Here is a 14,312-nt window from a genome sequence, read left to right as displayed (position 1 = left end):
CACAACTAGACTGAAGAACAAAACGACAGCAACTTGTCTGTCCCCCTTCCCCCAATTCCCCAGCACTGTTCCCATCCCCCCAATTCACCAATAAAAATCTTTAAAAAAAAAAAAAGAAGACAAGTGGAGAGGTGCATAGGATGAGGACTGGGAGGGGTGCAGAATGATGACCTCATTAACACTCTGATCTAGACCCTGTGATTATATTACGCCCACCTGTACCATCCAGGATGACCTCCCTATTTTAAGTCACCTGATTAGCAAGCTGGATCCTATCTACGGCCTTTAATTCCCTTTGCTATGTAATGTAATATATTCACAGGTTCTGGGAATTATGAGGTGGACATCTTTGGAGGGTCATTATTCTGCCAACCATGCTACTCAAATTGTCTGTGGTAGCCTGGTTTGTAATAACTGTGTTTTTCTAGAAAAACTAGATTTATGGTCAGTTATACTACACCATCAGTGCAAAGGTAAATAAGGGCAAAGCTTGTCTCATCCGTTTCCTGTCATTCCCCACCTTATGACCAACTTCTGATTTCTCTTGCAAGCATCTCTGTCTTGGGAAGGCTAGTCATGGGGGCAGCTCTGTTTGCAGCCTTCTTCTGAGGGAAGCTGCCTACTGGTGTCCCCTGCAGATGTGATGTAAGAAGCAGGATCGGTGCTTCTGCTGGTTTACTACAGCTGCTGGGTATAGTGGTGAATACCTGACAGAAAGATGATCTATTGGTTATTGGTTCAAGAACCTCTAACTGCTTCCAAATATATATTGCCCATATTCTGACTTAATCATCAAACCTTAATTATTAGTTGTGAGAATTGGCGCAAGTCCCAGACCTCTGAACTATTATAGTTGTGGCTTTGACTAGTTTTTGGACAATGAGATGGATGAATCAGTGTTGTGTGGAATTTCCATTGGTTTTGATTAAAAGGGGTCCCCTTCAACTTCCCTTCTTCCTTCTTACTGCAGCATGGGATAAAAAATGTAATGAGTTGAGAGCCCCATCAACCATCTGGGGCCATCATGCGACCTTGGGAGAACAATAAGAAAACAATAAAGCTGGTTCCTTGATACAGTGCAGCTCACACAGCTGATCTGGATATCTCTCCCAGTGGTGTGCTGGTAAATCATTAGCCTCTGGTTCCGTGGGTCAGAGTGGCCTGACTGGGAGTGTTTCCTGATTTCTCTGAAGGAAATACTCCCACCGTGGCTGACTTCAAAATACCAATATAACATACAGTCACTGAATGTGGAATTGGGAAGAGATGCACACAATTGGCTTTTCTAAGCCAGTTCCACGAAGCTTTAATGCAGGGGGAAATAAACTTCTTCTTGTCCAAGCCCTTATTTTTGGGTTCTTGCCTACTCATAAGGAAAACAAAAAACAAACAAACAAAAACACCTCAGTGGTACGTCTGGCTCGTGGCCGAGGAGGCTTAAGTGACAGCAGAGATGATGAAGACCAAATGGGGCTGTTCAGATTCCTTCCTTACGGATTTCAAACTGAAGGCGTGAGAGAGGATCATTGTTTTGCAGTTGGAATATTAACAATACGATGCACTGAAAGCCATACAGTGCCAGAGTGGCTGCATCCTGTTTATACAGAGACCTGTAATGAATGTCAGCTAACTGCTGCTGCAGGTGCCAGGAGTCAGCCCGGCTTCTCGCTCAGCCTTGGCTCGTGAATCGCCCTTGATTTCTGTCAGGTTCTCGCCTTACTTGTCAGGGTTTCGTTATTTCATGGTTGTTTTTTTTTCCATTTCCTTAGCCCCCAATCTAGTCTTTATTATTTCCTTCCGCTTGCTTTCATTAAGTTTCATTTGCTCTCTTTTTTCTAGTCTCTTAAGAGGGAAGCTGAAATTACTGATTAAAGGTCATTTCCTTTTCTTTTATTGGAGTTAAAAGCTATACATTTTCCTCTCAGCATTACTTTAGCTGCATCTCATAAATGTCGATATGTTGGGCTTTAATTTTCATTTTATTCAGAATGTTTTCTAATTTCCCTTTATATTTTTTCCTTGACACGTGTCATTTAGAAGTATGCTCTTTAATTTCCACATACTTTGATACTTTCCAAAATTCTTTTTGTGATTTCTAATTTGTTTCCATTGTGGTGGGAGAACATTCCTTGAATGGTTTCCTTTTAAATTCATGAAAACTTGTTTTATTGCCTAGCATATGATGTCTCCTCGAGAATATTCCTTGTATGCTTGAAAAGAATATGTATCCTGGTCTCTTTGGGGGAGCTTTTTATAAATATCAGTTCGGTCAAGTAAGTCGAGAGTTCATTCAAGTGTCGCATATCCTTGCTGCATTTCTCCCTAGTTTTCCTCCTTATCAGTCATTGACAGTAGGACATTGAAGTTGTCAACAATCAGTGTTAATTTTTCTTGATATTTCTTCTTTCACTTGCTTTAGTTTTTACTTCATTTTTAGGTAACAGTATTCATAGTTCATCTACATTTATAATTGTTATAAATTCTTGATGCATTGACCCTTTTTATCACCATGAAATTTTCCTCTTTGTGTCTAGTACTATACCTTGTTATAGAATCTATTTTATACGATCTTAGTACAGGGACTCCATGTATCATTATGGTAATTTTTTGCATAATATCCTATTCCATCCATTTACTTCAATTTATTTGTCTTAGAACCTAAAGGGTGTTTCTTATAGAATGCATATATTTGGGAACTGCTTGTTAAACAAATCTATGAATTTCTCCCTTTTGATGGGAGTGTTTGGTGCATACAGGTGGAGTTTATAATGTGGTTAAATTTATGTTTGTCAATTCCCTCTTTGTTTTCTATGTGTCTCATGTCTTTTTTGTTCCTCTATTTTATTGTTTCATTTGTGTGAAATAAATATATTTTAATGTACCATTTTCATTCCTCTGATGAGTTTTTAAACTATTTCTTTTACTCATTTTATAAGTAGTTGCTTTAGATTAAAATACACACTTTAATTTATAGTATTTCAGATTAACACTGACTTAATTCTGATAAAATATAGCAACTGTGTTCCAATGTGGCTTCTCTTTTCTTTGTTTGTCTATCTTCAAATTTATTAATTCTTTCTTTTGCCATCTCGAGTCATCTTTTGATCCTACTGAATATTTTTTTTAAGTTTCAGTTATTGTACTTTCTCGTTCTAGAATTTCTTGTGTTTCTTTTTAATTGTTATTTATTTATATTCCCTTTTGTTTGAGTCTTTTTCATCATATTTTTGTTATACTTTTGAAAGTATTTATAGTAGGTAACTTGAAATCATTGTCCACAAAATCTTTATTATTGTTAAATGCATTATGTATGTCTACTCAGAGAAAGTTTATATTCACTGCCATTCCCCTCCTAGTAATGGATTATACTCCTCTTTCTTTATAGGTCTCATAAGTTTGGCTGAAAACTGATCATTTTAGATAATAAGCAATTCTAGATTTCTGTTCGTCTGTTATTTGTATGAGGTTGTCATTGTTACTTTGTTGCTATTTTTTCCTTTTCTTTATGTGTAACCCACCTGGCTGAGATTTAACCTATGGAATTTGTCTTCCCAGCATCATGTGGCCACTGGGGTTCTGTTTTTTTTTGTGGGGTTTTTTCTTTTCCTAGAGGTTTATACAGAGTCAGCATAATTCGTAAGTCAATGACAGGTCAGAGATAGAGCTCAAAGACCTTGGCCCAATTAAGGTTCCACCCTTCCAATGTATCCATATGTGAGGAGGGGTGCACATTCAAATTTCAGGCAAGTTTTGAGCCTGCCCCAGTTTTTCTTTCTACCAGGCCCCATGAAGACTCTCCTCTGTAGGTCTGTAGCCTCCCAGTTAATCAGGGGTGTGTAGCGAACTTATCAAGTCCCCTGACCACCTGATTATATCTCGTCTCCAAGATCCCCATTTTATATTTCTATGTACAGGTCCCGTTCAGCAAAGAAATGCTGAAGAGGAATTATGTTTCCGTTTAATCACATAAGCAAATACTAATCACATAAGCAAATGCATAAGAGAAGGGCAGCCCATGTGATATGTGCAGCCTAGATAGTAGATCAGTGGCAGAAACGCTTACCTGAAAGAATGTTTCATAAAATTAAAACAGCCTGTAAAAGAGAAAACAGCTTGCTTTTTTGCTGTGACTCGCCAAGCCCGGTCATAAATTTCAGTGCCAACTATCACCTATCTTCTAGAGTCTCTTGTCCTACAGAGGAAGTCATGTACAGCTTTCAGCCAATGTTCTCTTTTATTTTCCTTGCAGGGAATCCTTCAAATGATAGATTCACTCAATAACAGTTGATCATGACATGTGGCCTTGAACATTTTACCTTAAATACGTTTTTGCTTCTTCCTTGCAGGCTTTAAAAATATAAGTCCTTGTGATTATAGGTAAGTCCTGCTGCTGGTAAAAGTTTTATGGGCATTCATGGTCCTATGTAAATAACCAATGACTAGAATCTTCCCTCTTGTAGCAGTTAGGCTCTTTTTTTTAAAAAAAGAGGGTGTTTTTTTTTTGTTTGTTTGTTTAGCATTATTTGTGAAAAAATAGGCTTTCCTATGTATGTGATTAAAAGAAAAACATTAATAATTTATCACATAAATAGAACTATGAAATGGATGAAGAGCTTACCTACATGTACTTGAAAGTTTTCCTGCGTTCTTCATTTTAGGAGAAAGCTTTCTCAGACTCCAGCGAAGCATCATCTGCAGGCTCTAGCTATATTACCATACTTCCTTCTGGTCAGTTTTAATCCTTACCCAGCAGGTTCAGTCACATTGATCATCTACTTATATAGCATTAATAATTTGCATAATGACATTATGATTTCTTATTCATCTTAGCTAGCACCAGAATAATATCAAGTTATATGAAGCTGGAATGTATTTTTTAGTTTATGATTTCCAGTTGCTAACTGAGTTATTGTTAGCTTTTTAAAATGTCTCTCATGACGACATGAAACTGGAATAATTTCCATCTAGTATAATAAGCCCTTGCATCTAAAAATGGCATTGAACACCAGCAAAGTATTATTATATGCACTGCTTCATTTCCTCTAAAACACAGTCTCGTCACAAAGGAATTGCAATTTCCTTAGATGGGTGGGGACACTGAGACAGAAAGCTTTGGTAACTTCCCAAGGTCACACTATTGGTGTCAGTATTGAGTTGATGCTCCAAAACTCATAAAGGGCAAAGGAGATTGAACTGGTGTTTATTGACTAGAACAAGCCAGACCCCACAGTATCCAGTAAAGGCAAAATATATCTCGCTCAAGAGACAACTCCAGTGAGTGGGGGATATCTTTCAAGGTGATTTTACAAATGAAAAGTTAAAGCTCTGAGAGGCAAAGCAATTTACCCAAATTATGTTCTTAACTTCAGAGAGAGGATTAAAACCTAAAATTTCTGATTGCCAGTTCCACACATGACTATCACACAGCTATACTGCCCATGCCCTTGACAGAGGGCCAATATTAACATGTTCTTCACATGTATTAGGCACTTACTATACAGCAAGCATTGTATGAAGAATTTTTAAATTGGCAATTGTTTAACTCTGAAAGAACTTCTATCCTACTTAAGTCATAGGACTGCCTCTCCTCTCTCATTCCAATCAGGATCCTTTCCCCAGGATTATTTTTAACTGAGCTGCAAATAAAAGAACCTTTTCTTCTCTGATCACAGGTGTCAAGATGGGAGCCTGGAACTGAAAGAAGGCAGGTCTCTGGCCTTATGAAGAAGGAAAACAACAGCAAAAGACATTCTTTGTCATTTAATAGCAGAGAAGTGCCTCCGTTGGCTTCATAGCCCAGTGGATGTGAATAGTCCAATCACTTCTGTATCACTGTAGTCCTGTGGATCTTACTGTTTTGAAGTGGTGCCCCTCAGTGCTGGAATTGGAGTCCAATGTAGCATCAGTGTGTTGAGACTGTATAGAATAAATCTTTTTTTCCTGCAGAAATGGAGATAAATGATTATTCTGGATTTTGCTTACTAATATGATAATAATGTCACTTCTAATTAGGGACGTCTTAGGAAAATGGAGAGAGGCCACATTTGCATTAAGGCTTTCCTGCTGTGTATGCCAAATCAATTTACTTGCAATTTGCTAAAGATGGGGTGAATTAATCAATTTGAGTGTTATGTCCCTTGGGTACCTGTCTCTTATATTGAAGTTGCAAACAGTGCTTATAATTGGTCATGGCAAAACAATTGCAAGCAGATAAATATCCCCATAAAGGCAACATTTGGCTCCTCAATATTTTGACACCCAGCTCTTAAAATCAAACCAGCTACCTAAATTTCTCTGGCATTAATGTTACTTTTGTATATGCTGTTAATGGAAAGGCATTTGTTAATGTTCTGTGGCGTCGCTGCATTATTAATTCATTAACTACAGATTAAGTCTATTCAAATCCCAAAGGAACAACATTGTTTACTTTTTATGTCTTACTGGATTCACATACTTTCGTGAAGTTGGGGGATTCAGTATCAAAAAAATAAAAGCTGTATTACATTAAATATTAATCAGTTTATTAAATTTCTACAAATATAATACCATCCTTTGAATTAGTCTTATGAAGTGAAGGTATGTCTCTTTCAATTGAATTGCATTTGATTCATTCTCACTGTTTTTTGGGGTTTTTTTGGCTGGTTTTGTAGTGGAGGATACTTTTCCCGATGGAGCAGACAGAAAGAGGGAGATTTCTTTCCATCTGACGCTGGCTTATAAATGCTACCTATCACTCTAACTTATTATTAAACTTGAGAAAACTTCAAAATTGACCCTTTAGAAATTCTGTCCAGGGGTCAAAAGAACATACATTCTGTTGCAAAATGGCACCTCTATTGATGACATTTTAAAGAAAACTCACACAAGTGTAAAATCATAAGCCTTTGCTTCTGAAAGCAGCTTGTTTAAAGCTTTGGTGGGTGGGGGATATGTTTCAGCTTCTGTGAGCTTCAGGCATCAGTGTTCCATTGTTGGGGGGCTGAGTGTTTCAGCTTCAATATAGGATATCTTCAAAATGCAATTTAGTTTTAATAATTTGTTATGATATGAATGAGACAGAGATTAAGACTGGATCCACTGTAGCCCAAGTGTATCATCTGTGCTAAAAACATATATATCATCTGTGATTTTAAATAATTTGCTTAGATGCTGTCATAAAAATGTGTTTTAAAATTCCTTTTATCTTCCTATTGGCCATATTTTTTAATGTGGATTAAATTTTAAAAAGTATTTGGAGTTGATTTCATATTTAAAAAGTGCAAAAATAAAACAGTTCAAACAAAAAAAAAATTAAATATTTTCTTTTTTTCCTTTTAAAGAGCAAATGCAATCAAATGTGCCAGGGATAAACTTCCTCAAATATAAGAGAAGCACTGAAGCTTTTATAACTATCAAAAAGTCCTCACGAGCCTTCCTATATTGATCCCCTGTAAATAAAAACCATATTCTTTAATGGAGGAATGATTCAAAGACAGAAGTATAGCAATTGATGGCTATCTGTTGTGAAAATTATTAGTAACAAATCATCCAATCAGCATTGATCTCTCTCAATCCTGAGCCTCTCGTAGAGCATAGTGTTTGAGTATTTATGTGAAAGTGTAGCTTCCAGATCAGTCAGCTCCTTGAGAGAATGGGGTTCTCTTAGCACTTTACAAATCTCCCATAGCTTCACCCATGCCCAATGAACAGTTAGAACTCCATAATATAAAAGTGAATTGATTTTTAGGTGTCAAGGAATTTAGTTAATTTGTGATATAGATTATCTTCACTTTGTTTTATTTCCTTTCACTTTTTAGAGAAAGACTTTTCTAATACTTATGTTTGTTTATCAGACAAAATAAAGCTACAACTATTATCTATTTCTTATATTTGATGCATCCTACTGTATACCAGGGCATATATTTACCTCTATCTCTATCTCTATCTCTATCATCTCTATCTCTGTCTCTATTTCTATCTCTATTTCTATCATCTCTGTCTAGGTATATCTCTCTGTATATATCTACCTATCTATATCATTCATCTCTCTCTCTCTCTCTCTCTCTCTCTCTCTCTCTCTCTCTCTCTCTCTATTATAGTTAGATATAGTTAAACCTAATCACATCCTTATGAGGCTCATCCTACTATCTTTATTTGGTATGCTAAGTAAATTGTCCAATTTCTCATAGCTAATAAGAGATAGTGTGCTAGAATTGACATCTCTTCTTTATGATTCAGAGACTACACACTTAACCAGCATGTCTAAAAGAAGGAATCTATGAAATAAAGTTATGCTTACTTTATCTTAGTTTGATGTTTTAGAGATGTGTAATGTTGTAGATTGAACTACTGAATTTATAATTTAAAATGTAAATTTGTAAATGAAAATCTACACTACTTTTAATTCTGATAAGGCATAATGTATTAACATCCCAAGGCGTAGCAGAGTGCATTTGCTATCTCACTGCAAGAATCTGTGGGCATTGTAAATCCTCGCCATATCAGTCTGAGGCATTTTTGGTAACAGGAGAAAGTCCTTCCATGTTCTCTAAAATGTCTGATAGTTCTCTTCTCTCTAAAACCACCTGCTCTCACTAAGTTCATTTCTAAAGACACATATATTCACAGCTGCTGTAATATCGAAGTTAGAAGTCTAATTATGAAGAATGAAAGTGAGCATTCTTTTAACCATGTTTGCTCAATGCAATGTATACCTTATTGCTTCAGGAAAATTGATCTGTTTATTTTTTTATTGCATCCAAACGTGAATTATGCACAATAAAAAATTTTAAAGCAGATGATCAGAGCAAATTATTTGTAAAAGGGTTGGCCAAAGAACTACTAATTTGCTAAAATTAAATTATAGATTTACTTCAAAGTAATGCACATTTGAAATTGTCTAATAAAAGACTGGTGTGTATGTGTAAGTCAATCAATTCCCTGCTCCCCCACTTTTGGTATGAACGCTGAGCTAAGTATTTATTTAAAATAGAGTAAAAATTGTCCATTACAATGTGGATGAAAAAGGGGCCACATGTTAAACCTGACAAGCTCAGGAGACTGAAATTAACCACAGAGGATAACATGAATATAAAAATTCCTAACTAAGGTAGGCCATGGCAGGATGTCACATCCTTGGCCTGTAGCTTCCTTGACAAAGGTCCATCTTTACCTTAAGCCTGTCTGTTCTCTTTTTGCGTCTAAGATAACATACCCTTACAATATCAGAGTAATCTCTTTTTCCAGATCTCCCCAGGGGCACAACCCACCACACCAGAGCAGGAATCTACAAAATTCCTCTTTGTTATCTTGTTCCCCAAATACTATCTCTATGTGCTGTAAAATGCTATTAACTATGCTGTACCCACCAATGTAAAAGAAGTGTGTGCTTCTCCATTTTACTTTTTATCCAACCCCAGAGATTTCCCCGCTTTGCTTTCTCCCACCCCCTTAATCTATCACCAACGGATTTCATGTAACCCTCCTCCTTTGATTGTAATGTATAAAATAAGTTGCCATTTTCCAGAGCATTTTCTCAATCCATTGAGACTTTGCTTCCTGGCAATTATCATTAGTTTGGCTCAAATAAACTCAAATTTTCTCTTAGGCTGGATGGTTTTTGTCGACAACAATGTGATTAGGTTATCCTCATATCTTCTGAGACAACTTTTTTTTTATTCTGGGACTTTTTTTTTTAATTTGGAAATGGAGAAATTAAAGAAAAGTCAGCTATCAGAGCTAAGACAGCTAATAGAACACTTGAAGAAAAAATGAGAAACAAAATAATTGGTCCACTATACAAAGGGCATTATTCTAGATTTTTTTTTTTTCTAAAGCAACTATCTATATGATCTTAATTCCCTCTCTGGGTTTGTCCATGTATAACCAAATAAAGAAAAGTGCAATTCTTACCAGCAAGCTATATTTTCTTGTTTTTGTAATTTTACCAAATCTGAAGATGCAGCATTTTTTATATGATTCCACAAAATAGTGTCTGAATACTTTTAAAAAGTGTGTTTTTAAAACTAGTTCTTTTCAGTTGCAGCAGCGCTTTGGGTTATTCTCTCCTTTGATCGCCACACTAACTTTGATAGGAATATTTCTATTTTGGAGAGGATGAAATAGAGGTTGAGGAATGAATTCCTTTGCCCTTGATGTTGTTGAGCGTCAGCCCTAGTGCTCAGCCTCTAGTTTTCTGGTTCTAAATCTGGTGCCTACATACAGTTTTCATTGGCAACAGAAACATTAACAGAGTATCAAAACTGCCCACTTATCTTTATGCAGGGAAAGATAGTAAAATCCAGTTATGTTAATGCATTCACTTTAATTCATTTATTTCTCTCAACAAGTGTTTTTAGTAGTATCAGCTATGTGTGCATATGGTTTATGGTGAATAGTTGATTGGTGACCTACCCACTTTGTTCTATTATTTAAGGAATGTGACATAAGGTGGGATCGACTCCATGTCCAGCTTGAAGCCTTGGGCCCTGCTTGCCCTAAACAATCAGCAAGTAGAACCTAGGTCTATTTCAATCCGTGCCTGGTATTCCACACCATACGGACTGGTTCATCTTCAGGCGCCGAAATGGATGAAAACTGAAATTTCTGTTCCAAAGTTGGAGAAGAGAAGCTTGCTCTCTGCAAAACTGAAGGCAGCCACTATGCAACCAAATGAAGAGCAAGCCCTAGAATAAGATGACACTGTTAAGATAAAACAGAGAGAAAGAAACTGGCCTTTGATGACACAATTGGACCCAAATGAAAATGAAGTGTACCCTACCTCTGTGATTGCCAGTTACGTGAGCTAGCTAATTCCCTTTAGTGTTTCAGACAATTTGTAGTTGATTTTGTTTTGGGGTTACTTATAACTGAAAACATTCGAACTGATATGCTGTAAATAGTACATAGTTATATCCATCAGCTTTAAAAATGTAATTCTTATTTACAAAGGCACGTTAAAGCGCCATCTAATTTACAATCACAGAGTTTTCGTGGAATAAAGATGTGATGTTTTTTGTTGTTTAATTGACTTTATTTAACTGTATGTCTCGGTATTGATTTTCCTTTAACTCTGTGCACTTCAAGGCTAAACAACCAGCTCTTTCTCTCCCGTTGCACACTCCCGCTCCTCCCCAGCCCCCCCAACTACCTCACCTGCCCCACCCCCACCCCTCTGCCTAGGGCCTGCAGTCTGAAACAGCCAGTCCACGCCACACCTTTTGTTTACATGGCAGTTAGCTGGGTCATGTTTCAGTGGCGGATTATTGAGTAAGAGAGAAAAAGGCTTCCTGCTCCAGACTTTCTGAGACATCCCTAGAGAGGTGTATGTTTGCTACCCTGAGAATGGAATCAGTGACTACAGCTTTTGCTTCATTTTGAAAAACAAATGTCCCTGGGAAATGTAAATTTCAGGCAGTTACATTCATTTACACTTTAGAGATCACAGTGCTCAGAGAGAAACGTTCTATGGAGGGCAGGAAAGACACACTGCTTATACCTTAATGATACCATAAATGAAACATTTATCCTATTTTTGTGGACATAGAAAGTTCAAGAACATTATAGGTCATCCAATTCATTATAAATGATATCACAAATGATTTGTAATGAATTGGATGAATAATTACATTAACAATTTTTCTAATAACAGATAATAGCAAACTTACCTAAAGGATGTATATTTGAAACATGTTTGAAAGTAGCTAATTGAAAATCAAATGACAGACATACATGTTTTTGGGATAATCTGTTTTCAGAGAGTTACCACATTATCCAATACTCATAGGAATTTGTATAAGACTTCCTTTTCATGCATGTACAGTCTAGTAGTCATATGTAATGTGTAAAATTTGGGGACTCTTACAACTAGACTGAAGAACAAAACGACAGCAACTTGTCTGTTCCCCTTCCCCCAATTCCCCAGCACTGTTCCCATCTCCCCAATTCCCCAATAAAAATCTTTTAAAAATAAATAAATAAATAAATAAAAATAAAATTTGGGGACTCCATAAACATGTTTGCATGGGAAAATAGTTTAATTAAAAATATATTGTTACTAAGAAAATTTTGTGATCAGACAAAGCTGATGAAATTAAAATACAATTCTTATTCTCACAATAAATAAGCCCAAACTTCCTCTATTACCTGATTAAATTGTTACATTTTGTAATTTAAATAATAATCAACTGAGTACTTTTTCTGTTTTGTGCATTTTGCTCCTGTCATAAAATAAAGATGTTTTTAGGTCATTATCTATAAGCACATCTCTACATAAATAAATCATAACAAATACAAGTAAAGTGTTAAATCTATATTAGATATAGTTATTAATATATTTTCTATTTTTCATTGATTTTTTTAATCTGTAAAAGGAAGTTGATTTGATTATTTCAACTTTACAGATGCGAATATATCATCCTGTTATGATTTTGAAGAATTGTTATCACATTTAAATTCCTCAATGTTTGGTTATTATAGTAGTCTTCTCAGGTTGCCATAACAAAATACGTAGAATAGGGGCTTAAACAACTAGAATTTATTTTCTCACAGGTCTGGAGACTGGAAAGTCCAATGTCAAGTTTCTGGGAGAGTTCGGTTTCAGGTGGGAGCTCTCTTCTTGCCTAGTATACAGACTTGCCTTACTGATGTGTCCTCATATGGTCGAGAGTTTTGGTCTTGTTTCCTCTTCTTAGGAGGACACTGATCTTATCAGCTTAGGGCTCTGTTCCTATGACCTCACTTAATCTTTATTACTTTCTTAAAGGCCCTATCTCCAAATGCAGTCACATTGGGTGTTAGAGCTTCAACATATGAATTTGGAAGGAATCAAAATTCAGTCCATAGCAGTTACCTTTCAACATTTAGGCAGCTTATGCGTCCTCTGTTTAACCCTGCTTTGATTTGAATACAACTTTTAGAATATTTGACTGAATGAATAATAAGTGTTCATCTACTCTGCACCTGATAAGTTATTGGGAATTTCAAACTTGTTTCATTTTAAAGAAAAAAATATTGAAATATGCATACTATAAATTTATATATGTGTACTTTATATATATGTACTTTTTCTCCCTGGTATGTAAATAAGTATATATTAAATACCATTTCTTCCCCATATTCTTGTAAAATGTTATCTTGCTATTACTTCTACTGTTGCATTTGCAAATTCCTAAGTAGACTACTCTGTCTCCTCTCTTCACAGCCACTGCAGTTCCTAGAACGTCGCATTTTCTCAGTCCTTTGCTTTATTATACTGTTATTTCCTCCAGACAACGATGAACCAACTGTGAACATATAGTTTTGTGAACGGAAAAAGGGCCACATATTAAACCTGATAAGCTCAGAGGAGACTGAAAAATAACCACATAAGATGGTCTGAACATAAAAATTCCTAACTAAAAGCCAGTCGTGGCCAGTAGTCACATCCTTGATCTGTAGCTTCCTTGACAAAGGTCAGTCTTTACCTTAAGTGAGTCTGTCTGTTGTCTTTTTGCGTCTAAGACAACATACCCTTGCAATATCAGAGTAATCTCTTTTTTCATATCCCCCCAGGGGCACAACCCACCACACCAGAACAGGAATCTACAAAATCCCTCCTTGTTATCTTGTTCCCCAAATAATATCTCTATGTGCTGTAAAATGCTATCAACTATGCTGTACCCACCAATGTAAAAGAAGTGTGTGTCTCTCCATGTTACTTTTTATTTAATCCCAGAGATTTCCCTGCTTTGCTTTCTCCCACCCCCTTAATTTACCACCAATGGATTTCATGTAACCTTCCTCCTTTGATTCTAACGTATAAAATAAGTTGCAAAACGGGCCTTTTCCAGAGTGTTTTCTCAATCCATTGAGACTTTGCTTCTTGGCAATTATCGTCAGTTTGGCTCAAATAAACTCTTAGAAGCTTTCTCTTAGGCTGGATGTTTTTTCGTTGACAGTTTGTATTTTTGTTACTTAGAAGTCCTCTTGTGTAGTCTGAAAATTATGTTTCATATATATGTATATTTAGAGAAATTAGAAATCAATATTAGATTTTTTCTTCAAAATTATTATTTTTTTAAAATCATAAGATGAATTATTGCTACCCCACTTCATGGCATTTACTTTTCCTAGACTAACTTCCTATCACTCCCAATTAGCAGGCTGTAATATACAATTTATTTGTTTCACTAGCTCAGTGGGACGTTTGTTGGTTGTCATCAGGACATAAAATACAAAATAAAGAATGTCTATGACTATAATTTTTTTTTTTAAGATTTTTATTGGGGAATTGGGGGGATGGGAACAGTGCTGGGGAATTGGGGGAAGGGGAACAGACAAGTTGCTGTCGTTTT

General features: G+C 36.0%; 1 long non-coding RNA gene across 1 annotated transcript in view; it reads left to right on the top strand.

The window, feature by feature from the left end:
* LOC109373352 (uncharacterized) overlaps positions 1 to 7,166 on the top strand; it is a 237,084-nt gene extending 229,918 nt beyond the window's left edge. Inside the window, exon 5 of the long non-coding RNA XR_002122208.1 lies at positions 5,673 to 7,166. This is a non-coding gene — a long non-coding RNA (uncharacterized LOC109373352). The remainder of the gene's footprint in view (positions 1 to 5,672) is intronic.
* The last annotated feature ends 7,146 nt before the right edge of the window (positions 7,167 to 14,312 follow it).

The sequence above is a fragment of the Hipposideros armiger genome, unplaced genomic scaffold (assembly GCF_001890085.2).
Source record: "Hipposideros armiger isolate ML-2016 unplaced genomic scaffold, ASM189008v1 scaffold_711, whole genome shotgun sequence".
In the NCBI taxonomy this organism is placed as follows: Eukaryota; Metazoa; Chordata; class Mammalia; order Chiroptera; family Hipposideridae; genus Hipposideros; species Hipposideros armiger.
Note: the sequence above shows the minus strand (reverse complement) of the source record. Positions and strands in the feature narration are given on the sequence as shown.